Source organism: Natator depressus, chromosome 13, assembly GCF_965152275.1.
Source record: "Natator depressus isolate rNatDep1 chromosome 13, rNatDep2.hap1, whole genome shotgun sequence".
Classification (NCBI taxonomy): Eukaryota; Metazoa; Chordata; order Testudines; family Cheloniidae; genus Natator; species Natator depressus.
The window spans coordinates 25,358,566-25,382,018 of record NC_134246.1 but is presented as its reverse complement, the minus strand read 5'-3'; the positions used below and the strand labels follow the sequence as shown (position 1 = coordinate 25,382,018).

The window sequence follows — 23,453 nt, the reverse complement described above, 5'->3', positions numbered from 1 at the left end:
ACAGCATGCATGTCTCTCACTGCAACGTGCTACATCTGTATTGAACGCAGAACGGCAGCCACCTCCAGCAGGAATCATGCTAAAGGGCAGGGCTATCACAGAATTGCCATCCCAGCACATGCCATTGTAGCTGGGCATGGCAATGCGGAAGCTCTGCTTCAGTTTGCCCACAATGATCCAAGCCACTTTAATGCATTCAGCCCCTTCTGGGGTAACGGAGTCCCTGAGCCCAAATCCAATAAATGTACAAACAAAAGACTCCTCAGTCCAGCCAGGCTCAGTTGTCACCCGCTTCCTAGTGGACAGGCCCCAGCTACAATAGCCTGTCTTAGCAACTGGCTCTGTGGCTCTTCTCAGTCAAACATCTGGGCTCAGCCTACCCTCCTCTCCAGGGCTCCAGCAGGCCACGCTCCTCCTACATCTGTGGTCTGCCCCACCCAGGAGTAGCCTGTCTGCTCTCCTCCCCTGCTAGCCCTCTGCTGCTGGAATTTCCTCTTCTAAATCCAACACTCAGCACAGGTGTAGTGGGCGGGGCTAACTGAACCAAGGGCTGCTCTTTAACCCTTTCCTATCTGGTGCAGGGTTTGTCTACCCTGACACGGAAAGCAAAACCGTGACCGTTACCTAGATACAGTCACGGTAGTTAATAGATGTGTTCACAGATAAATAATGTTTGTGATGCACTTGGAGAACCTCTGAAATATTCGAAACCAGCAAACTGGGAGGGGCAAATTTCCCAAAGAGCCCAGAGCCAGACTGTCAAACTTCAATACCGACAACCGGAGCCAGATTTTTCTAAGAGCTCAGAAGCTGAGCTACACCCAACATACTGACAAACTCTGAATAGCTGGCCACTTGTTTTGGTGTGTAAGTGGAAGGTGTGGGTCCTGAGCCCTTTGGAAATTTCTGCCATATGGTGACTAAAGATGGGCCAAAACTGTGAAATCTGGATCCAGTTCCATACTGAACGTTCAAGGTGGTCCAGTTTGGATCAACATCTGGCAACCAGGGTGCTGTCCCCGAAGGAGCCATCCTTCCCAAATTCCATCCTGATCAGGGACAAATAAAACTGGGACATAGAAATGGACCAACGTTCTCTGTAACTCCTCCCAGCCAAAGGATATAAATTGGTTATGCAGTGAGCAGGAGAGACTTTCTGTCCAGGCTTTTCATTAGATTTGATTGTCTCAGAATGGGCCTGTTCCTGCTAATGGGAGCTCAAGGTGAAACAGAGTTATCAAAAGAGAGTAAGACCTGAGAGCAAGTATGAAATGGACTCTGCTGGAAAATGCAGCAGGAGAACAGAGGCCAGCAACCCCCAGCAGCAGGAGACTGCTCTTCACTGGAGGAGACTGAGGAACATGGCTCCAAGGCAAGTCCAACACTGGTTTTTATTCTCTCTCTCTTTCAACAGGAACCAACACCACCAGGCCACCTGTGCTGAGTTATACATGGCGGGACTGCACTTGGGTCTCTGCCAGCAGAGGACACCATGTTCATGGTGTAGAAAACAAATGTAGTGATTGAAAGGCAGGTGCGTTCTCCAGCTTTCTGTTAATGGCACATTCCTTCACTGTCAGTCAGAAGGTGGAACTGATGGGCTAGTCCTGGATTTAATGCACCTGTTTCTTTAGATGCTCTCAACAAAAGCATGACTCGGTCTTGAGGGGTCTGGAGAATCTACCTAATCTATTTTACCTTATCTAATCTATCCCGCCAGCTTATCCTTCCTATCAAATCTAGCCATGCAAATCTGTCTCCCCATCCAGCCCACACCATCATTTCAAACGCAGCCATCACTTTCACTTACCAGAATCTATTCTGCCCATCTCGTTAAAAAAACCATCCATCCATCCATCCATCCATCCAGTTTTTTATATGCAATCCAAATCCCTCCACCTGTCTAGATTGTTATTTATCACACAGCGCAGCCAGACAACTATCAGTATCCCCATCCATCAGGCTGGGAAAGCTTTGCCTGCGTGTTAGGCTTCTATACAGGAAAGAAAATGTGCTCTAGTGTTGGACCCCGATATAAGACACTGTCTGGAGTGTTGCATTCAGTGCTGGTCATTGCATCTAGGAAGAATATTAATATTGCTTTGGGAGTGAGCAGTGTGGGCAATGAAGTTTCTATACTCCTGCCCTTATTTAATTTTCACTAAGCCTCTACTCAGGCAAACTCCCATAAGGAACAATGGATTTGCCATATACAATCACACCAGCAGCTTTACTCCACTACCCTGCCTCCAACAATGAATATACAGCACCAGACACTTCAGAGGAAGGTGCAAAAAACTCCTCATAATGAACCAACTATAGCATAACCTGCCATAGCTATCCCTTCTCCATTAGCGGTTGCCTTATGCTGTGATGCATGAGGGTTTATAGTCTATGTTTTAATCCTACCTAATACAACCACATGGGTAGTCCAGTGGGGTGCAAGGGTTGGTGCTTTGCAGATGGGTGGCCAGTGGTTGTCTCCGCCTCAGTCCTAGGAGACCTTTCCTGATTTCACACCACGGCTTTGGAATCACCTCTCTCCGGGCAGCCCCCGAAGTAACCCGGGCACATTACTGAGTCAGCGCTACACAGCCCTCCAGCCTAGCTGACGCAGCCAATAAAGTTCCTAGCCCTAAAATACTGAGTCTTATACCCAAACCTGCCTTGTTAGCATAAGGGATGTTAGAAGGGCTAGGGCCCCACCCCAGTCCTGTGCACCCCAGCAGGAATCCAGCCTAGCACTCAAGGGAGTGCTGGGAAGAGGGCCCTATTACCACTGCCACCAGCGCTCCATGGCTCCAGTGGAGGAGGATTTGGAGAGGCTTCCCATCCCCAGTGGGCATGCTGCTATTGGCAACAGGGGCTAGCCAGACCACAAGCACTAATAAGGTGTGCCCCCCCGAGCCCATCCCACCCAGCTCTGCAGCAGCAGGATGCTTGTAGGGCCACACAGTGGCTAACAACGCACTCTTCCCCAGCCCACGGTGCCAGTGGATTGCTCCAGAGTGTTCATTAAAAGCTCAAAGTCTCTCAGGGCACAACACGAGGTTCTCGTTTTCAACTGGACGCAGGAAATGTGATGAAGCACCAGGCTAATGCAGCAGCTTTCCCCCGGGGCTCATTCAAATCCCAGTGTCACACAGAGAACCAGTCTGGGGCTCTCATTCTGGTGCATTTGGCCAGGGGCAGCAGCATGGTCTGGTGGTGAGAGAACCTGGCTTGGCGGCAGGAAACCTGGGTTTTAATCAAGGCTTTCTCAGTAGCTCAGCGTGATGCCTTGGGCAAGTCCCTTACACACTCAGTTTGGTGTGATGTGCAGGCGTCTAATGGGCCTCAGTTTCCCCACAGGACTGATACAAATGTGGGTACATTGTAACATGTTTTCAGCCCCTCCAATGAAAGGTGCTTGGTGTATACACACTATCGTTATTTGTCTGGCCCTTCACCCCAGATTTGACGTGACTGGCTATCCTCGCTCAGGGAAGCGAGACCGGGGGCTGTTGTAGCGTGATGCCAGACAGGGCTGCAAAGCCTTTTCTCTCTGGAGCAGCTTGCAGGGAGCCCACAACAGAAACACCAAGGAGAGGAAACGGGACCAAGAGCTCATTTCAGCCCCTGCCTCCTGCTCCATTACCTAGCTCTGGCTGCTCCTCTATCCCGCTGCAAACACCTCACCGCTTATGGCATGGGAGCCTTCTCCTCTTCCACAGGCCCGTCGGAGCTCCCTGCCTCACCTCTCCTTCTCATTTCCGACCTAACCGAACAGATCTCTCTTCGCCCTGGCCTGTATCTCTTAGCCTCTGTCTCTCTCTGCTCCGCTTCATTATTAACTCAGCGAGTGCATAATTGACACACAATCGGCGTAGCGGCTGAGTGAGGAGGTCCTGAGCCGCAACATACTTAGGTGCCTGTCTCCCACTGAAATCAATAGGAATCAGCCACCAAAATACCTCAGAGGATCCAGGCTCAAGAGCCTAGCTGCAGCTCTGGCCAAGCAGGAGGAGCAGCAGAGCCCTGACCCCGCCCTGCTCCGGGGGGCAGGAAGTTACATCTCCCCTAATTAGGATGTGGCTTCCTTCCCACTCACGCCAGGAGATCTCTGGTGGCTGGTGCATGGGGGTGGGGTAACACCAGCCCTTGCTCTGCCTAGAGTTGCCAGGCATCTGGTTTTTGACCAGAATGCCTGGTCAAAAAGGGACTCTGGTGGCTCCGGTTGGCACAGCCAACCAGGAAGTTAAAAGTCCAGTTGGTGGCACAGTGGGGGCCCAGGGCTAAGACAGGCTCCCTGCCTGCCCTAGCTCCGCGCAGCTCCCGGAAGCGGCCACCAGGTCCCTGCAGCCCCTAGATGCATGGGCATCCAGGGAGGCTCCATGCGCAGCCCCTGTCCCAAGGGTCAGCTCTGCAGCTCCCACTGGTCGGGAACCATCTCCCACACCCCAACCCCCTGCCCCAGCCCAGAGTCCCCTCCTGCATCCAAACTCCCTGCTGGAGCCTGCATGTCCCAACCCCATGCCCCAGTCCCCTCCTGCACCCCAAACCCCTCATCTGTGGCCCCACCCCAAAGCCTGCACCCACAGCCGGAGTCCTCACCCCCACAACCCTCTGCTCCAGCCCAGAGCCCTCTCCCTCACCCTCACCCTGAACCACTCATTTCTTGTCCCACCTGGAGCCTGCGCCCCCCAGGCCAGAGCCCATACCCACCCCTCACACCCCACCCCCCTGTCCTAGCCTGGAGCCCTCTTCTGCACCCCTCATCCCCGGCCCCACCCCAGAGCCCACACCCCCAGCCAGAGCCCGCACCCCCCTCCTGTACCCCAACCCCCTATCCCAGCCCGGTGAAAGTGAGTGAGGGTGGGGGAGAGCGAGCAACACAGGGAGGGGGATGGAGTGGGTGGGGGCGGGGCCTTGGAGAAGGGGTGGGGCAGGGGCATTCAGTTTTGTGCGATTGGAAAGTTGGCAACCCTAGCTCTGCTCATTTCCTTGGTAGGGGTGAGTATCGGGTGCCCAACTCCTCCCCCACCCCTCCTGGAGCCCCAGCTGCCATCTGCGCAGACGCAACCAGGAAGAGGAAAAAGCTTTATCCCCCACTTTCCTCCTGTGCAGCTACATTAGGGCTCACCCCAAAACTGTGTCCTACGTGGCCGCCCGCCTGACACCCAGCCACAGATCAGTCACTCCCAAGCACCTACCAGCATGCGGGGGGTGCTGGCAATCAGGGAGCCCCCCTCTCAGCACCTAGCCCTCCTTGCGGCCAGCTGTGCCATCACTTCACCACCCACAGAGCTGAGCCACCCAAGGGGGAGCCTGTGCTGTGACCGAGGGAATGCTATGCAGAGAGCACCTATGGGAGACTGCCAATTTCCCATTGACAACGAGCCTCCGTCACTCTGTTCCTATGACTACAGATGGAGCAGGCAGGTGGAGGTGGCTTTAATCCCTCTGAGCATGGCCTATTGTCTGGGGCTGAGCAGGGGCCGTCGTGGCTCCTGCTGAAAGTTACAGCAGTCTCAGGGCTGCTGTAACCTTCATGTTACTTTGCCTGGCCCCCACTGTGCCCTGAGAAGCAGAGGAGAGCTGCAGCTCAGCATATTACGTGCCTCTAATCCACCCCTTACGCTTGGGCTGACAGGAGGGCTGGCTGCACAGGGGTTACTCTTAGGAGGGCATTTCTGCCCATTTCAAGGCCCCTTTAGGCTTCCGGGGCAGTATCAGAGCCTTGCTGTAATGGAGACTCAAGCGCAGTGCTTGGAAGAAGTGAGAGAAACCTGTATGTATCTGCACATATAGCATGAAAGACTAGAGCCAGGAAAGACCAAAACAGACCACTCCATTGCACTTCCCCTCCCTCAGCTCCTGCATCTCTTCGGCCATTCACAGGAACCACAGAACCAGTGTGCAGGGACTTAGGAGCCTGGGTTTGCCTCTCCGCTGTTCTTTTAAGCCCCACATTGTGATAGTCACCTAAAGTTCTGGGAGACAATTCTTCCCCTGTGGTGCCTACTCATGAGAAGAGAGGGAGGGGTGGCCAGACTTGTGGGCTCTATTTCCTAGAGCTGACCACAAAGCCGTGCAATCACATCAATCCCATTTGTTTGCCCAGCTCCGTTCGGTGCACCCTACGGGCTGGCTCTTTTTGGTTTCTTCTCCGTCGGCGCGCCAGTCGGATTGAGGTCGTCGGCAGGAATGCATGCAGCTCTGGGGAGAGTGTTTGCTAATCAGCAGCCGCTGCAGAGAGAAAGAGCCATCGACCTCCAGGAGAGCCGCTCTCAGGAGCAGGCCTGGGGATCTCTGGACCAGTTCTGCTCCTAATCCCTAGCTCTGCAGTACGAGCCTTTCTCTAGGGTCAGGCACGCTAGGAAGGGGCAGGGTGCTGGCTGGTTACGGCAGGGGAGGAAGGTCGCCTGTCTGCCCTTCTCCGCTAGCCCTACCCTCACGCGTGGAGCAGCTCCCCTGAAGTCAATGAGGTTGCAGATCAGAGGTGAGGGAAGGCAGCAGAGTCACAGGTTGGGTGGCAGCTCAGAATTAGGGGAAAGATCAAGCCCTGTAAGTGCCCTGCTCTCTCTGGCCTGGTCTACACTACAAGTTTATGTTGGATTTAGCAGCATTACATCGAATTAACCCTGCACCCGTCCACACAATGAAGCCATTTTTTCCGACATAAAGGGCTCTTAAAACCAATTTCTGTACTCCTCCCCAGCGAGGGGATTAGCGCTGAAATCGACATCGCTGTTTCGAATTAGGGTTAGTGTGGACACAATTCGAAGGCATTGGCCTCCGGGTGCTATCCCACAGTGCACCATTGTGACCGCTCTGGACAGCACTCTGAACTTGGATGCACTGGCCAGGTGTACAGGAAAAACCCCAGGAACTTTTGAATCTCATTTCCTGTTTGGCCAGGTGAGCTCATCAGCACAGGTGACCATGCAGAGCTCATCAGCACAGGAGACCATGCAGTCCCAGAATCGAAAAAGAGCTCCAGCAGGGACCGAACGGGAGGTGCTGGATCTGATCGCTGTGTGGGGAGAGGAATCCGTGCTATCAGAACTACGTTCCAAAAGACGAAATGCCAAAACATTTAAAAAAATCTCAGAGGCCATGAGGGACAGAGGCTACAGCAGGGACGCAACACAGTGCTGCGTGAAACTTAAGGAGCTCAGACAAGCGTACCAGAAAACCAAAGAATCAAACGGACACTCCGGGACAGAGCCCCAGACATGCCGCTTCTACGCTGAGCTGCCTGCAATTCTAGGGGAGGCCGCCACCACTACCCCACCCCTGTCCGTGGACTCCAATGATGGGGTACTCTCCGCCATGCCTGAGGATTTTGCGGACAGGGAAGATGAGGAGGACGAGCTTGAGGAGCGTACACAGCACACCGTTTTCCCCGACAGCCAGGATCTTTTTATCACCCTGACTGAAATACCCTCCCAACCCAACAAAGCCGCAGAAGGGACCTCTGGTGAGTGTACCTTTTTAAATATAATATATGTTATAAAAGCAAGCGGTTTTTAATGATTAAGTAGCCCTGAGGACTTGGGATGCTTTCGTGGCCAGTACAGCTACTGGAAAAGTCTATTAACGTGTCTGGGGATGGAGCGGAAATCCTCTAGGGTCATCTCCATGAAGCTCTCCTGGAGGTACTCTAAAAACCTTTGCAGAAGGTTTTTGGGGAGAGCAGCCTTATTCCATCCTCCATGGTAGGACACTTTACCACGCCATGCTAGTAGCAAGTAATCTGGTATCACTGCATGACAAAGCCTGGCAGCGTATGGTCCTGGTGTTTGCTGGTATTCAAGCAACATCCGTTCTTTATCTCTCTGTGTTATCCTTAGGAGAGTGATGTTGTTCATGGTAACCTGGTTGAAATAGGGGAATTTAATTAAGGGGACATTCAGAGGTGGCCGTTCCTACTGGGCTGTTTGCTTGTGGCCGAAAAGAAATCCTCCCCGCAGTTAGCCACGCGGTGTTGTGGGGCGGGGGGGCATTGGCGCTGAGCTGTTTGCGTTTGGCTAGCAGGGATCTTCCCTGATACCAGCCACGCGGTGGGGTGAGGGGTAAAGCAATCATCCCAGAGAATTGGATAGCGGGGGGGTGGGGGAGCAGGAGTTAGTTTGGTTTCTGCTGCTGCACGTTAACAGGAAAACCGCAGCACTAAATGGCCAACTCAACGTGCTTTGCTTGGTATGGGAGAGGAGGGCGCTGCTGTTATGAAGGTTGCAGAAGCCGAAAGACTATGGCTTATCATGGCCACCTGCAATCCAAATTCTGTTGCCTGGCCCTGCGTGTGTGATCTCTAACACCAAAGCCACAGGCACTCACTATAAGATGCAAAATGCGACCTTGCACCAAAATCACATGTGCTATGTAATGTGAATAGTGTTGTTCACCGTGAAAGAGTATAGCCATTGTTCTGTAAAATGTATCTTTTTAAATACTTCACTCCCTTTTTTCCTCCAGCAGCTGCAAATGTTTCAAGCCTCCCTCCTCCGTCCCAAAGGCTATCTCAGATAAGGTGGAGAAAAAAACGCAGGCACAACTAAATGTTCTCTGAGCTCATGCAGTCGTCCGGAACTGACAGAGCTCAGCAGAATGCGTGGAGGGACACAATAGCAGCGTACAGGAAAGTGGCCGATGAACGTGAGGAGAGGTGGCGGCAGGAAGATCAGAGGAGGCAGGAGGCAACGCTGAGGCTATTGCGGGATCAAACAGGACACGCTCTGGCGTCTGGCGGAAGTTCGGGAACGGCAGCAGGATCACAGACTGTCGCTGCAGCCCCAGTTTAACCACCCTCCCTCCTCCCCAGGTTCCATCGTCCTCACCCAGACGCCCAAGAATGCGAGGAGGGAGGCTCCGGGCACCCAACCGCTCCACCCCAGTGCACAGCCCAAGCAACAGAAGGCTAGCATTCAACAAGTTTTAAAGTGGCCTTTTCCTTCCCTCTTCCCACACCCCATCCAGGCTACCTTGTGAGTTATCTCCCTATTTTTATAATCAATTAATGCATGTTCTTTAAACGATAGTGACTTTATTTCCTTTGCAAGCAAGCTGTGATCGAAGGAGGGAGGGCGGGTGGCTTACAGGGAATTTAGAGGCAACCAAGGGGGCGGCTTTTCATCAAGGAGAAGCAAACAGAAGTGTCACACAGTACCCTGGCCAGTCATGAAACTGGTTTTCAAAGCTTCTCTGATGCACCGCGCTTCCTGCTTTGCTCTTCTAACTGCTCTGGTGTCTGGTTGCGCATATTTAGCGGCCTGGCGATTTGCCTCAATCTCCCCCCCCCCCCCGCCATAAACGTCTCCCCCTTACTCTCACAGAGATTGTGGAGCACACAGCAAGCAGCAATAACAATGGGAATACTGGTTTCGCTGAGGTCTGAGTGAGTCAGTAAACTGTGCCAGCGACCCTTTAAAGGCCCAAATGCACACACTACCACCATTCTGCACTTGCTCAGCCTGTAGTTGAACAGCTCCTAACTACTGTCCAGGGTGCCAGTGTACGGCTTCATGAGCCAGGGCATTAAGGGGTAGGCTGGGTCCCCAAGGATAGCTGTAGGCATTTCAACATCCCCAACAGTTATTTTCTGGTCTAGGAAGTAAATCCCTTCCTGCAGCCGTTTAAACAGACCAGTGTTCCTGAAGACGCGAGCGTCATGAACCTTTCCCAGCCATCCCACGTTGATGTTGGTGAAACGTCCCTTATGATCCACCAGTGCTTGCAGCACCATTGAAAAGTACCCCTTGCGGTTTATGGCTGCCATGGTGGGTCCAGTCCCAAAATAGGGATATGGGTTCCGTGTATAGCCCCAGCACAGTTAGGGAATCCCATTGCAGCAAAGCCATCTAGTATGACCTGCACATTTCCCAGAGTCACTACCTTTGATAGCAGCAGCTCAATGATTGCGTTGGCTACTTGCATCACAGCAACCCCCACAGTAGATTTGCCCACTCCAAATTGATTACCCACTGACCGGTAGCTGTCTGGCGTTGCAAGATTCCACAGGGATATTGCCACTCGCTTGTGAACTGTGAGGGCTGCTCTCATCTTGGTATTCTTGCGCTTCAAGGCAGGGGAAAGCAAGTCACAAAGTTCCATGAAAGTGCCCTTAGCATGCGAAAGTTTTGGAGCCACTGGGAATCACCCCAAACCTGCAACACTATGCAGTGACACCACTCTGTGCTTTTCCCGGGCCCAGTTTCGGCGTTCCACAGCGTGAGCCTGCCCTAGTAACACCATGATCTCCAAATTGCGGGGGACCGCAGTTTTAGAGAAATCTGTGTTCATGTCCTCATCACCACACTGCCGTTGCCTCCTCGCCTGGTTTTTCAGGTGCTGGTTCTGCATAAACTGCACGATAATGCACGAGGTGTTTACAATGGTCATAACTGCTGCGGTGAGCTGAACGGGGTCCAGGCTTGCCGTGCTATGGCATCTGCTCGGACAATCCAGGGAAAAGGGCGCAAAATGATTGTCTGCTGTTGCTTTCACGGAGGGAGGGAGGGTTGACTGATGACATTTACCCATAACCACCCGCGACAAATTTTTGGCCCCATCAGGCATTGGGAGCTCAGCCCAGAATTCCAATGGGCAGCGGGGACTGCGGGATAGCTACCTGCAGTGCACTGCTTGGAATATCGACGCTTGCCACGGTACCGTGGACGCACACCTCCGAATTAATGTGCTTAGTGTGGACGCATGCACTCGAGTTTATACCATCCGTTCCCAAAAATCGACTTCTGTAAAATCGGAGTACTTTCCTAGTGTAGACATGGCCTTAGTTCCACCCCCCACCCTGCCCCCGCCCCCTGCTTCCCCTTTGCTTCCCTCTACTGCTGGCAGCTGTCCGGTGAGTCCCAGAAGACCAGAAGGGGACCAGGAGTATGGCTTTATTCCCCCAGCCCCCCTCAGCTACCTGCTGTCATGTGACATTGCAGGATGAAGGGGAGGCAGCATCCTATGTGCTGGCTTTGTCCGCAAGAGCCAGTGGGCAGCTCTGGCTCTCTCGCAAGGCTGCGAGCCTCACGCCAGGACATTTGGCACCTGGCTCCCAGTTTCCATGCTGGCTCTCGAGTGGGGGCTTGGCGTGAACCAGTGACATGATTCACCTTCCAATTTGCAGTGGCCTCTGCCTGCCAAAAAAAGACACTCCCAACCTCACGAGTGAGACTTCATCTCCCCGGGGCGCTAGAGCAGCCAGACAGAGGAGGTCTCAGGGAGGCTGGGAGTTGGGGGGGGGGGGGGGGGAAAGAGGGGCTGGTCAAACAGATTTATTTGCTGAAGTTTTTTTTAAAAGGGGAAAAATATAGTAAAATAAAGTAAAAGCGACAGCTCCAATTTCTGCGTTAATAAATAAATGAAACACGTCCCAAGAGGATAATTAAAACGCTTTGAACCAAATATGTGTCAACTAAATAAAAAAAAAAAAGCCAGAGACAAATCAAGCAACTGCAATTAAGGGGAAGAGACGTACGTGTGATTACAGGGGGGAGGGGGAGAAGACGGAGACTACCCGCAAGCGGACGCGTGACTGCGAGTCACCCCAGCCCCCTGCAGGGCCCGTGCTCTCCACTTTCCAACCATTACGCTGCACGTGGAGGTTGGTAACTAGGGTAGCTTGCGAAGAGCCTCCCTGTCCCTTAGTACCTGCATTTTGTTCCCATCTGAAAGGTACCAGCAGGAGCTAAGGAGTCAGCAGGAAAAAGTTTTTCACTAGGAGGGTGGTGAAGAACGGGAATGTGTTACTTAGGGAGGTTGTAACTCCTTCTTTAGAGGTTTTTAAGGTCAGGCTTGACAAAGCCCTGGCTGGGATGATTTCGTTGGGGATTGGTCCTGCTCGAGCAGGGGGTTGGACTAGATGACCTCCTGAGGTCCCTTCCTACCCTGATATTCTATGATTCTATGAATTCCAAGCCATTGGGTAGAATTAAAAACCCTGGGAGGAAAATCTGGTGTCCCCCGCACTTAACCCTGCCCCCTCATATTTTCTTTCCCTCACCTCTGTCCTCAGACCCATGCTCAAGCCCCTGTACTGTGACAAACATCCACGCACTACCCTGCAGTCTTTCAGTCAGCTAATGGACGTTCCCAGGTAACATGCCCGCCCCCCTCCCGCCCGCCCTCTTGTTCCAGATCTGCAACAGTCAGCAGCGTCCCCCACCCCATTGTGCTTTACATTTCTCTGCCCTGCCACCACTTTCTCACTGCTGTTGCAGCCTGTTCCAGAGGAGAGCAGCACACTGTGTTCTCTCTTATGGAGACTTAGCTTTTGTTCTTTCTTGTGGATTTCCCTTCGTTTAAAATAAAAGTCATTTTCAACTGAAGAGACAGCTTTTGCTCTTGGGCTATGGAAAGCATGACAAATGTGGCACAGCACCATCAGGGACGGCACAGTATCGAACAGGAAGCAGGCTCAAGCAAGACTTGGGGACAGACAAGAGTTTAGGAGTTCTCCCGGTCACACTCTGAATTTGGTCTCATCCATTCTGTTGCTGATGGCACAATTAGACTGCTACCATCCTACACAGGTTCTTATCCACCCTGAACACCACCCTATCTGAGCGCCTTCAAGCAGTGCATTAAGCAATGGGACTAATGTCGGTCACAGGTGGTTCATTCTTTCACGTCTGCTCCCCACTGGAGGACTGGTTTGGCAGGGTGTTTTGGGGTTTCGGTCCACATTACTCTGGATTTATAGCAGAGAGCGTGGGTCCAAGAAGCAGGCCTGGACCTCGGAGCAGAAGATGGCAAGGTTTGTGATGGTGCTTAGGCCCAGTTCCTTAGTCACAGACACCCAAAACTCCCTGCTTCTTTGGAACCCATCTCCCTCAGCCACATAAAAGAATCTTTCCGAAGGACCTTCCCATAATTTCAATGTCACAGTTGGCAGGCAAAAAAAGAAAAAGGAACCATCCAATACATTAACACTACACTTGCTATAAAAGACACACACACACCCTGTTAATCATTTTAAATGACACTGTGGGACTACAAATAAGTCCTTTTACTGGCACAGGCGGTGGGCAAAAAAAAGTAATTCTGTGCAAAATGCCATAGATTCTCCTGCAGTGATAGCTCAGGAAAATGTGATGAGAGGTTATAACTGCTGAAGAAGCAATTTGCTGTCAAGGATGCAGATCTAAATTGTTCTCCGCTTTCTGGGATGAAGTAATTGGGCATCTCACCTGCATACAAGGCAGTGTCTTGTTCAGCGCTGCCAACTCTCGCGATGTTAGCACAAGTCTTGCCATTTTTACTGCTCATCTTAAAACCCAAGCCCCCAGAGATGAGAATCTCAGCTTTTATTAAAAAGAGTAAGTTTCTAGTCCACGTGTTTGCAGAGAAAAACCTGAAAATGTGATTCACGTCCACCCTGAAGGCACAGCAACCCTGTAGGCAAACAAAAAACCCACCATATATTATTTTTTTTTAAATTTCATTTTTTTGAGGCACTCCTGATTTTTGGAGTCCTGGAATACTTGGGGTTGCCTGGAGCTGGTTTTGCCACATGGCAGGAAGTTAATTTGGAGGCTTTGAGTCTGTTTTGTAGATGTCATTTTTCCTCCTCTTTATTTCCTTTGCTAGCCCTTGGAAAAGCACGACTAATGAATGCTCCTTATCAGGCTCTGTAAGGCCTATTGATCCCATCATCATGTAGATCCCACCATCACCGCGCCTCTGTATGGATCTCACAGGCTCCGGGACAGAATACGTTGTTAGTGGGCTTCCTCGTATAGTTCCCCAGGCTTTGTTCTACATTATAGGAGCGATCGCATTGATCCTTGGGAAATGGAGGAAAACGCAAGCAACAAGGCTGAGTGGGCTGCAACATTAGAAAGACGGGCTCACGGGGCTTTTTGTAATAACCCTGCTGGAGGCGGCTGTGACCAACCATTTCCCACAGACACCATCTCAGTCCCCCAGATACACGTCTAAAGCACACGTCTCTGTTTGGTCATCTGAGGGTGCAACTTGACTGGCAGATGGTGGCACCACAGTGGTTCATAACCACTCCATACCAGGACCCTCCTCCACATCACCAGAGGCCTCACCCCATTTAGCAACATGGGAGGGGCAGAGTGCTCAGGAACCCTGGACCCACCTGCCCAGCACAGAGCAATTTGTGCAGCTAGAGAAGCCAAAGCATCCTGCTTTTCCCCTCGGGGAAGAGATAGCCTGGCTGGGATTTCACACAGCTCCTTGGCAGGCCACTGGTATCTGGGGGGGCGGGAGGGGAAGGGAGACAGGCACCTTGGCATCCAGCCAACAGTGTGCACAAAGGTGTAGAATTTGAACTCTGGGCCCCTGGCTTCCACCTTGCACGGCGGGAGCAGGAGAGCCAGGTGACCAGCAGAAATGGAGCCATGCTACCACATGCTGAGCACAGACCCCGCTGCTCCCGGTGCTCTGCTCCACCAGGAAATGGACGGCCACCCCTGCTCCCCCCCCCCCCCGCGGCACAGCCACCAGGAACACAGAGCCCTGCACCAGCACAACCGCCTCTTGCTCACCACACCCTTCGTGGCGCCACTCTCTAGGCCTCGTCCCACCACGGCCAGCAAGCCATCTGGTTCATGCAGCCAAGCCATATACCCTGCCGGGGGCTGTCTTGGTGCGGACAGCCTAGCCACTGCACGCGGAGCAGAGACAGGCCCCAACTTGCAGGATTACTGCAGCCTTCCTGGCTTCACACATCCCACAGCGGATCCCTTCAGATGTAGATCTAGCACACGGACACCCCAATGATGAGCTCATTAGAAGACCCATCTGCTCTCTCCTCTTTGACCCATGCATACTCCTCCTTTCCTGATCCAGACACCCCCACCAATGCAGCAGCTATTTATATAGGCCCATCATCTTCAGAGCAGCACTTCAGTTGGCATCTCCTGGCATTTGAACCCAATGCTTTTGCCTGCCGGTTTCTTAGGCAATGCCCTGAGGGTGCTAGTCGGGCTGTGCTCCAGCTCAGTCCCTCAAAACTCCTTGCTATGCTAAGGGCAAGAGACAGCAGGAGGATGGCATGTGGGGGTTGCATTTCCAGTCGTGGGGGAAGGGACAATAACCAGCAATCACTTTAACCCTCTTCCCCACAGAGAAGCCATCCAGGTGCTGGAAACACCTGGGTCAATGGCACCGTGTGTCTGGTTCGGTTTGTGCTGCTGTGCTGGGGATCACACTCCCCAGCTGGCCGTGGATGCCGTGCCCCCAACTAACAGGAATCGCTCACAGCCTGAGGGACTCTGCAGGGGGTGCCTACCTCACACCAGGGTCCCGCTCTCATTCACAGCCTGCAGGTTGTGCATGTCCACATGGTCACCGTGTGGGGTCCCCGGGGTGGGCGGCGAGCGAGGCACTGGCTGCCACAACAGGGCCAGCTGCTGTCCTCGAGCTGGGGAGGAGAATGGAAAACAAGAGTCAGAGGGGTCATAAAGCAAACCCAGCATGGGAGGTGTAGCTGCACTGATCACCCCAGGGCCCTCTCTGCCCCCTCACATTCCCAACACCCCCTCCACCCCACACAAGGAAGGGTGGTCTTCACCCCTCTCTCTCAGACACACCCTGGACCCACATGCGCAGGGGTCTGTCTCCCCCTCCTCTCACCCCCAGAATTCTCACCATTTCTTAAGGGAGCAAATTCATTCTGTTACAATCTCTGTCCTACATTGGGTCCCCAGCCCCTCACTGCATCTCGGGCTGCCCTCACCCGCAGTCCACCCTTCCAACAGGCCTGTACAGGCACTTGGCGTTACTGAGCGGGCACCTAGTGTGTTTGCTGACACCTGGGGAGGATGAAGGGACACGGCTCTGGTTTACCTACCCTGGGGGGCTGTGAGCTGCCAGTCCAATGGGAAACATTGCCACCTGTGACAGACAACCACTCCTCCGGATACCCCTTGTGGCATGGCTTGGCCTGGCCGGTGCGCTGCCCTCTACTGCCCTGGCTAACTCTTAGAATATCATAGAATCGCAGGGTTGGAAGGGACCTCAGGGGGTCATCTAGTCCAACCCCCTGCTCAAAGCAGGACCAATCCCCAATTTTTGCCCCAGATCCCTGAATGGCCCCCTCAAAGATTGAACTCACAACCCTGGGTTTAGCAAGCCAATGCTCAAACCACTGAGCTATCCCTCCCCCCAGACACCCCTCCCAAGCAGAATAGTTTAAACGGAGACTCCCCCTGTGAGAGTTTCATTGGTTAAGTCTCTTACAGCATATCAATTAGACATTAGCCTCTCAAGTCCAACACTGGTTTCCCAGAGCCCTCCTTCTAGGAGCGGGGAGGGGGAATTTAGGCTAGCTATAACCATCACTCATCTATTCTGGGCTAGCCCCTGTTAACTCTGTCTTTCCCCCTTGCAAGCTGTCTGCCCCACTCTCTCTCCTCCTCTGTCTCCCAGGAGGCTTCTCTTTAATCTCCCGGGCAGGGCTGAGTTAGCCACCTACTGCTATGGAGCACTGATTTTCCCCACCTGGGGAGGAGAGCCAACTGAGCCACAGGTGGGGCAGGGCCCATCACCCCTTAAAGGGACCAGTCACCTTCTGACACTTCCCTTTGCCTCCCAGCTGGTGCCTAGCCCCATAGCTTTAGTTCTTGCTCTTGGAATCAGAGTGCCTTCTTCACCACCTCCTCCTTTGCCGAAGCAGCAAGAAGTGATGGGAAGCAGGAGAGCTTCTCTTCCCAGGATGGCTGGTTGACACAGCAGCTCCTCGGTTCTCCATCGCGAAGGCTAAGGCTCCCCTGGCCCGCATGCCCCTGGTGTTTTATGAAGAGCATTTGCAGCTAGATCCCCACAATACGGGGCGGCGTTCTAAGCACCCCAGTGCACAGGCACAGCCTGAGACCAAGGCAAGGAGCAACATGCTCAGCCTGAGTCTAGGCTCCCAAACCCCAGCTTCTCTAAGGAGAAACCTCACTGCCCCACTGCAGCAAACCCCACCCTCCTCCCCTCACACCCCATCTAGCCAGCTCTCTGTCACCTCCCCCCAGGACTGTGCTTGCCCCCTCATTATTATGCACTGTCTGTAGTGAGGTACAATCCAGAGGCCTCAAGCATGGTAGGAAGCACTGTACAGACGCTCACTGAGAGACAGTCCCTACCCCAAAGGGCTTACAGGCCAAACAGACCATCCTACTTCCCCAAACTCCATCCCCTCCATCAGCCCCAGGCCACCCTCTCCTGGGACCGTCACCTACAGGGCTCCAGCTTGGCCAGGAGCACTAGAAAAAACAAATGGCTCTAGGTCTCTGGACAAATACTAATTCCTCATGAGCAAGGCAAGGTACTGGGGCCCCATCCAGCTCTGGTTCAGTGGAGTTACTCCCACTTTGGCCGAAACCGACCCCCTTCCTTATTTGCCTGTGAAGTTCCCAGGCCCCTAAATGACACTGTATCAATCCTCATGGAAATAAGAACGAGGAGATTGCTGCCTAGGAGAATAGCGCCCTGGAAGGAGTGGGAGGGGTTCCGAAAGGATCTGAAATATGCCCCCACCTCAGAGACTGCATGGGAGATGGACATACAAAAAACTATCAGCCCCCTTCTGCTTCTGCTGGCCCTCCCAGCTCATGCTATCAACAAACGTTCGCTTCTTTCCTATGCATTCAAAGAGCCTCTTATACCACGCCCACATTAGAAAGAGCAAACTACATAGACACAGACCTGCCCTGCTGCAATTTAACCTGTGCTGAGTTTTCAAGACCAAATGTTGCAAATGGGGCGGGAGCAGCCAACCATAGCTAATCTAGTCTCAGCCTCTCCCAGCAGGCATTGCTGTGGGGATTAGTGCAAGAGCACTGGTTGGGGAAGACTTGTGATCTGAGATGCAGGAGCACCAGCTCCTGGCACCTGTAAGCTGCCTCTTTTCAAGTACCTATCCTGCTCCAGGAGCCTCTGGTGAATCCACTGGAATGGTAAAGAGACTGGATCCCCATTCAGTGTGTTCTGTGAAACCTCGGCATCTCACAGTGGAAGGCTCAAAGCCGAGCATGGAGACGGGGTGTCTCTTCTGTCAGAGCATCTCCTTGCAAGGAGTGCAGGGTAAGAAGGGCTGGTTCTGAGATCGTCTCTTTTATTCCACAAGGGATGCCTTGTTCTGTTCACCACCCCTGCCTCCACGTCACCTAGCGTGTCTCCTTGTAGGACAATGCTGCTGTTACACTGCTCTTTCCCCACCAAGGGCCCCATCTCTCCCCACAAAGTCAGTGACAAGCTTCCACTACCTCCCTTGGGAACAGGACTGCGTCCCTGCCAGCCTCTACCCTGAGCCAACAACAGACACACTCCTCAGCCGTCACTTAGGGGTTGATCCTGCAGGGCACGGGGGGCCCTGATCCCCTGTGAGTCAAGGGCTCTTAGCACCATGCAGGACTGGGCCTTGAGGGGCAGACTGACTCTGGGTTACATACATGTAAATTATAGAAGATTAGGGTTGGAAAAGACCTCAGGAGGTTCTAGTCCGACCCCTGCTCAAAGCAGGACCAACCCCAACTAAATCATCCCAGCCAGGGCTTTGTCAAGCGGGACTTAAAAACCTCTAAGGATGGAGTTTCCACCACCTCCCTAGGTAACCCATTCCAGTGCTTCACCACCCTCCTCGTGAAATAGTGTTTCCTAATATCCAACCTAGACCTCCCCGACTGCAACCTCAGACCATTGCTCCTTGTTCTGCGGCCGCAGCAGCACTGTGACGTGGGCAGTGTAGTTATGCTTGATCGCCAGGGGACAGCTCTCCCAGTGATCAAAAATAACCATCCCGAACGAGGGGTGGTAGCTTTATCGCCAGGAGCGCGGCTCCCCTCACTAAAGCGCTGTCTATACTGGGGCTTTTCAGTGCCAACATTTTGTCGCTCAGGGGGGTGGTTTATTCACACCCCTCACCAACTATAGTTCTAGCGCTGAAAGTGGCAGTGTAGACACTGCCTAAACAAGCCCAGTTCCCTCAGTCTCTCCTGGAAAGCCATGTGCCCCAGCCCCCTAATCATTTCCGTTGCCCTCTGCTGGACTCTCTCCGATTTGTCCACATCCCTTCTGTAGTTCCCCAAAACTGCACACAATACTCCAGATGTGGCCTCACCAGTGCCGAATAGAGGGGAATAATCACTTCCCTCAATCTGCTGGCAATGCTCCTAGTAATGCAGCCCCATATGCCGTTAGCCTTCTCGGCAACAAGGGCACACTGCTGACTCATATCCAGCTTCTTGTCCACTGCAATCCCCAGATCCTTTTCTGCAGAACTGCCGCTTAGCCAGTCGGTCCCCAGCCTGTAGCGGTGCATGGGATTCTTCCGTCCTACGTGCTCTGCACTTGTCAAACCTCATCAGATTTCTTTTAGCCCAATCCTCCAATTTGTCTAGGTCACTCTGGACCCTATCCCTACCCTCCAGGGTATCTACCTCTCCCCCCAGCTTAGTATCATTTGCGAACTTACTAAGGGTGCAATCCATCCCATCATCCAGATCATTAATGAAGATGTTGAACAAAACCAGCCCTAGGACCGACTCCTGGGGCACTCCGCTTGATACCGGCTGCCAACTAGACATCGAGTCGTTGATCACTACCCTTGCAGGTGTAATGCTGACAGACCCCAGACGTCGGCGGGTGGGATCAAAGCTGGGACCTTTGGAGATTAGTGCAGGAGCCTCTACCGCATGAACTAAAAGCTAACTGGCTGTAAAGCAGACTCATTTAGCTCTCTCTCTCTCTTTAAGTGGTTTTGGTGCCACTAGATGGGACAGAACCCCACGCCCAGAAGATGTGTGGGTTACAGAGCAGCCTGGCATGGTACTGCAGGTGTGCCCCACCTTCACCTTCCCCTATTGGGGCAGCAGTAGGTCCCCTTTAGCAGCCTAGAGCCAGGAGCAGCTAACACAGACTAACAAAACAGCACGTCCCTTGTTTAATAAGATTTCAGGACAGGAGCAAGCACAATAAACAGCTCACAAGGGCCTCACCTCAGGACCCTGCTTCACAACTTAAAGCCCACAAAGTGAGCCTCTGGTTAGGCTGGTCTGGAGCCTGAGATGAAACAACCATCACCTACTGCCACCTAGAGCTTCGACTCCCACTTCTCTTTTGCTCAGCTGCCTGTAGCTGTTTACGTAGCCCAGCTGTAGGGTGGGTGGCACCTCCTTGATTACATCCCGGCCTGACCCACTTGCCTTTAAAGGTGTAGTACGCTCCTTTGCAACAGGTGTAAACCACTGAAATCATATGGGTTACCCCAGTGTAACCGAGATCAAAATCTGGGCTTAGGCCTGGCCTGCTGCCATGGAAGCCAATGGAAATTTTTGCCAGCATCCTCAGTGGGAGCAGGGCCAGGCTCTTAGGGTCTGTCTACACTGTACTTAGACATCCACGGCTGGCCCGGGCCAGCTGACTCAGCTTGCAGGGCTCGGACTAAGGGGCTGTTTAAGTGTGGTGTGGCCATTAGGCTCGGTCGCATCCCAAGCTCTGGGACCCTCCCATCTTGCAGGGTCCTACAGCCCAGCCTCCAGCCCAAGCCTGGTCGTCTATACCACAGTTAAACAGCCCCTTAGCCCAAGCCCCGCGAGCCCAAGTCATCTGTCCCGGGCCAGCCACGGGTGTCTAACTGCAGTGTAGGCATACTCTTAGTTTCTGTTTTCAGCCTGTAGCTTAGGACTTGGTGCTCCAGAGAAACCCAAGCCTGAGAAACCTCAGAACTAAGCCTTCCTCCCCACTGTCCTTCTGACAGCTCTCAATAAGGTGTTGCCTCTGGATCTGTCCCAGTGAGGGCTGCAGTGGGCTCAGAGGATATAGGATGACTTTACAGCTTGGACTATGATACAGGCTGCTCCTTTACCAAACAAAGGCTGAACCAGATTCCACATCACATGGTCAGGGGAAGTCAGGCTGGAATTTACCCAGCATGGCCCTCACCAGCAAAACACCTGAACTGGGTCCAGGCATCACGAAAACGTAAGCTGTTTGGCACATGCAGGAGGAAGACAAGAGCCAGGGCTGAATGGTGGGGCCTTCCTGGGGAGGAAATGAGTGATCTTCCGGAACGCTGTGTTATTCAGTGAAGTTGCCAGGCCCAGCGGACTCCTCAGTGCCAATCTTTCTTTCGCACTCCAGTGATGAATGGAAGGTCCTGCAGCTTGGGCGAGTAACTGAGGAAAGAGTATTTGTAAAGCAGGAGACAGCTGGATTCAAACAGGGAGACCCACAAAGCAGATGAAAAGGGAATCACTGGTGATGGATGAGAAAGTGGCACCGTCATAAGGTGCCCCCCACCTGGAGTGCTCTCCTGTGGCAGGCTGGGGCACGCCACGTGTGCCAGCCTCAGTATCCCTCCTTCAGAGTCCCCAGAAATAGTCCAGTCTTTTGAGTACAAATGGCTTTTGTGGCTTAATTTATTACAAAAGAAAGCCCTGGGCACATAGACCATAACAAAGCAAGTGCCACAACTATAGGTCAGACAGTAAATCAAGTAGAGCCCAGGTTCACCCTGCCCCACTCTCTGGTACGACTCCGGCGCCCCTTGCCCTGCCCTGCCTCTCCGGTATGGCTCTGGCACCCCTCACCCGCCCTCCCGGTATGGCTCCAGCGCCCCCTTGCCCCGCCCCACCTCCCCGGTATGGCTCCAGCACCCCTCGACCCCCCCGGTATGGCTCCAGCACCCCTCAACCCCACCCCACTTCTCTGGTATGGCTCCGGCACCCCTCGACCTCCCCCAGGTATGATTCCAGCACCCCTTGCCCCACCCCACCTCTCCAGTATGGCTCCAGCACCCTCAACCCCACCCCACCTCCAGCTCTCCGGTATGGATCCAGCACCCCTTGACCCTGCCCTGCCTCTCCGGTACAGCTCTGGCACACCTCAACCCCACCCCACCTCTCTGGTATGGATCTGGTACACCTTGACCCCACCCCACCTCTCCAGTATGGCTCTGGCACCCCTCGACCCTGCTCCGCCTTTCTGGTATGGCTCCGCCACCCCTCTACCCCGCCCTGCCTCTCCAGCATGGCTCTGGCACACCTCGACCCCACCCCACCTCTCTGGAATGGCTCCGGCACCCCTCAACCCTGCCCCGCCTGTCCGGTCTGTTGATCTGGTTTGTGCACTGCATGTTTCCAAGCCCACACATGGGCATCACACTGGATTATAAACCTGATTTTACAATGGCTGGATCCAGGTCTCACAGCTGTACTAATGTGTCCACACTGAACTGCACAGACCTTCTGACTTGGGTCTGCAGCTTGATCTGCATCCACACTACAAAATGACAGGGCTTGGACCAAAGTCGCAGTGGGACTTGGGCTCTGACCCCACCCCTGCTCCTGAGTGCTTGCTGACCAGAGTTGGACTGATTTGTGTATGGACAGAAGGGGAGCTTGGGCTCAAACCTGAATCAGAGCCCAGGCTTAGGGTTCGTCAAAAGAAACCCCCAAACCAATCCCCCTCTCCTCCCCTTCAGCAGCGAATTTCAGAGCCCAGGTCAACTGACTTGGTCTTGCACTACAGGGCTAGAAATAGCCGTGTAGGGTAGGCCCTTCCCCCCATGCTTAGGCCAAGACTTAGTGCGGTCCAGTTTCAACCGAAACTCAGTCCCAGATGGCTCCCTTTCCTCCTACATTTCTGTCCCCCTGCTTTCATCTGGGACAGGAGACTGATCTTCCTTTCAAACCCCAGTGAGAGAGGCTAGGGAAGGAGAAGAAATCAGTGCTTTGACGAGGACACACCATCTCATCACACTGGACAAGTGGAGTCCCAGCCCGTGATGAGAGAACGGCAGTGAGCCACAGGCCTTTCTAAGAAGCCGTCTCTGCTTCACAAGCATGATCCATGTAAGGCTCCCAAGTGACGGCCACACCTCAAGCGTGCCACAGCCCTATCCCAGGCAGGAGTCTGCAACAGGCCCCCAAACCATTCAGCCTCATCTTCCCTGGGTCTCACAAACGGCCATTTCCAGACTGCAGATCTGAACTGGATCAAACACCTAACCCCCCCGCCCCCCTCCCAAAAGCTCCTCTAGCTCAACAGAAGCTAAACTAGGATGGCATTAGGCCTTTAAGGCCCTGTGCATGGATGTTACGAGGGTTATTTAGCATTCCCAGAAGAATGGTGTCTGGGTAGGAGGAGCTCTGAAGTGACACAGCTGCTGGTTAGGGTCAAGCTCTGTGCAGCAGGATCCATGGCCCAGAGAACCAGTGCCAGGACTCGGACTCTGAGCTACTGAGCACAGCAGAAACTGTGTGTGTTGGTGCAGGAGTCAGGATCCGTGCCACAGCACTAGTGCCTGGATTTGGACTCCCAGCATCTGAGTGCCCCACAATCCACCCACTGGAGCACTCGTGCCAGGATCCTCTCACCGGCACTCCTTACTCAGGCAAATCTCCCATTGATTTCAAGTGGCATTTTGCCCGTGTAAGGAATCCAGGATCAATTCCCTCCATTTCACTGCAGCGTGATCCACCCAGCAGGACACGACGTGCCAG

The 23,453-nt window shown here is 53.4% G+C and overlaps 1 protein-coding gene across 5 annotated transcripts in view; it reads right to left on the bottom strand.

The window, feature by feature from the left end:
• Window positions 1-23,453, bottom strand: part of DLGAP4 (DLG associated protein 4) — a 473,125-nt gene that overhangs the window by 252,123 nt on the left and 197,549 nt on the right. For 3 of the 5 annotated variants that reach the window (XM_074970246.1, XM_074970245.1, XM_074970249.1), the window contains exon 2: window positions 15,254-15,385. The exons of the other annotated variants lie outside the window; for them this stretch is intronic. The gene's annotated coding sequence lies outside the window, so the exon portion shown is untranslated. The remainder of the gene's footprint in view (window positions 1-15,253; window positions 15,386-23,453) is intronic. 5 annotated transcript variants of the gene reach the window in all.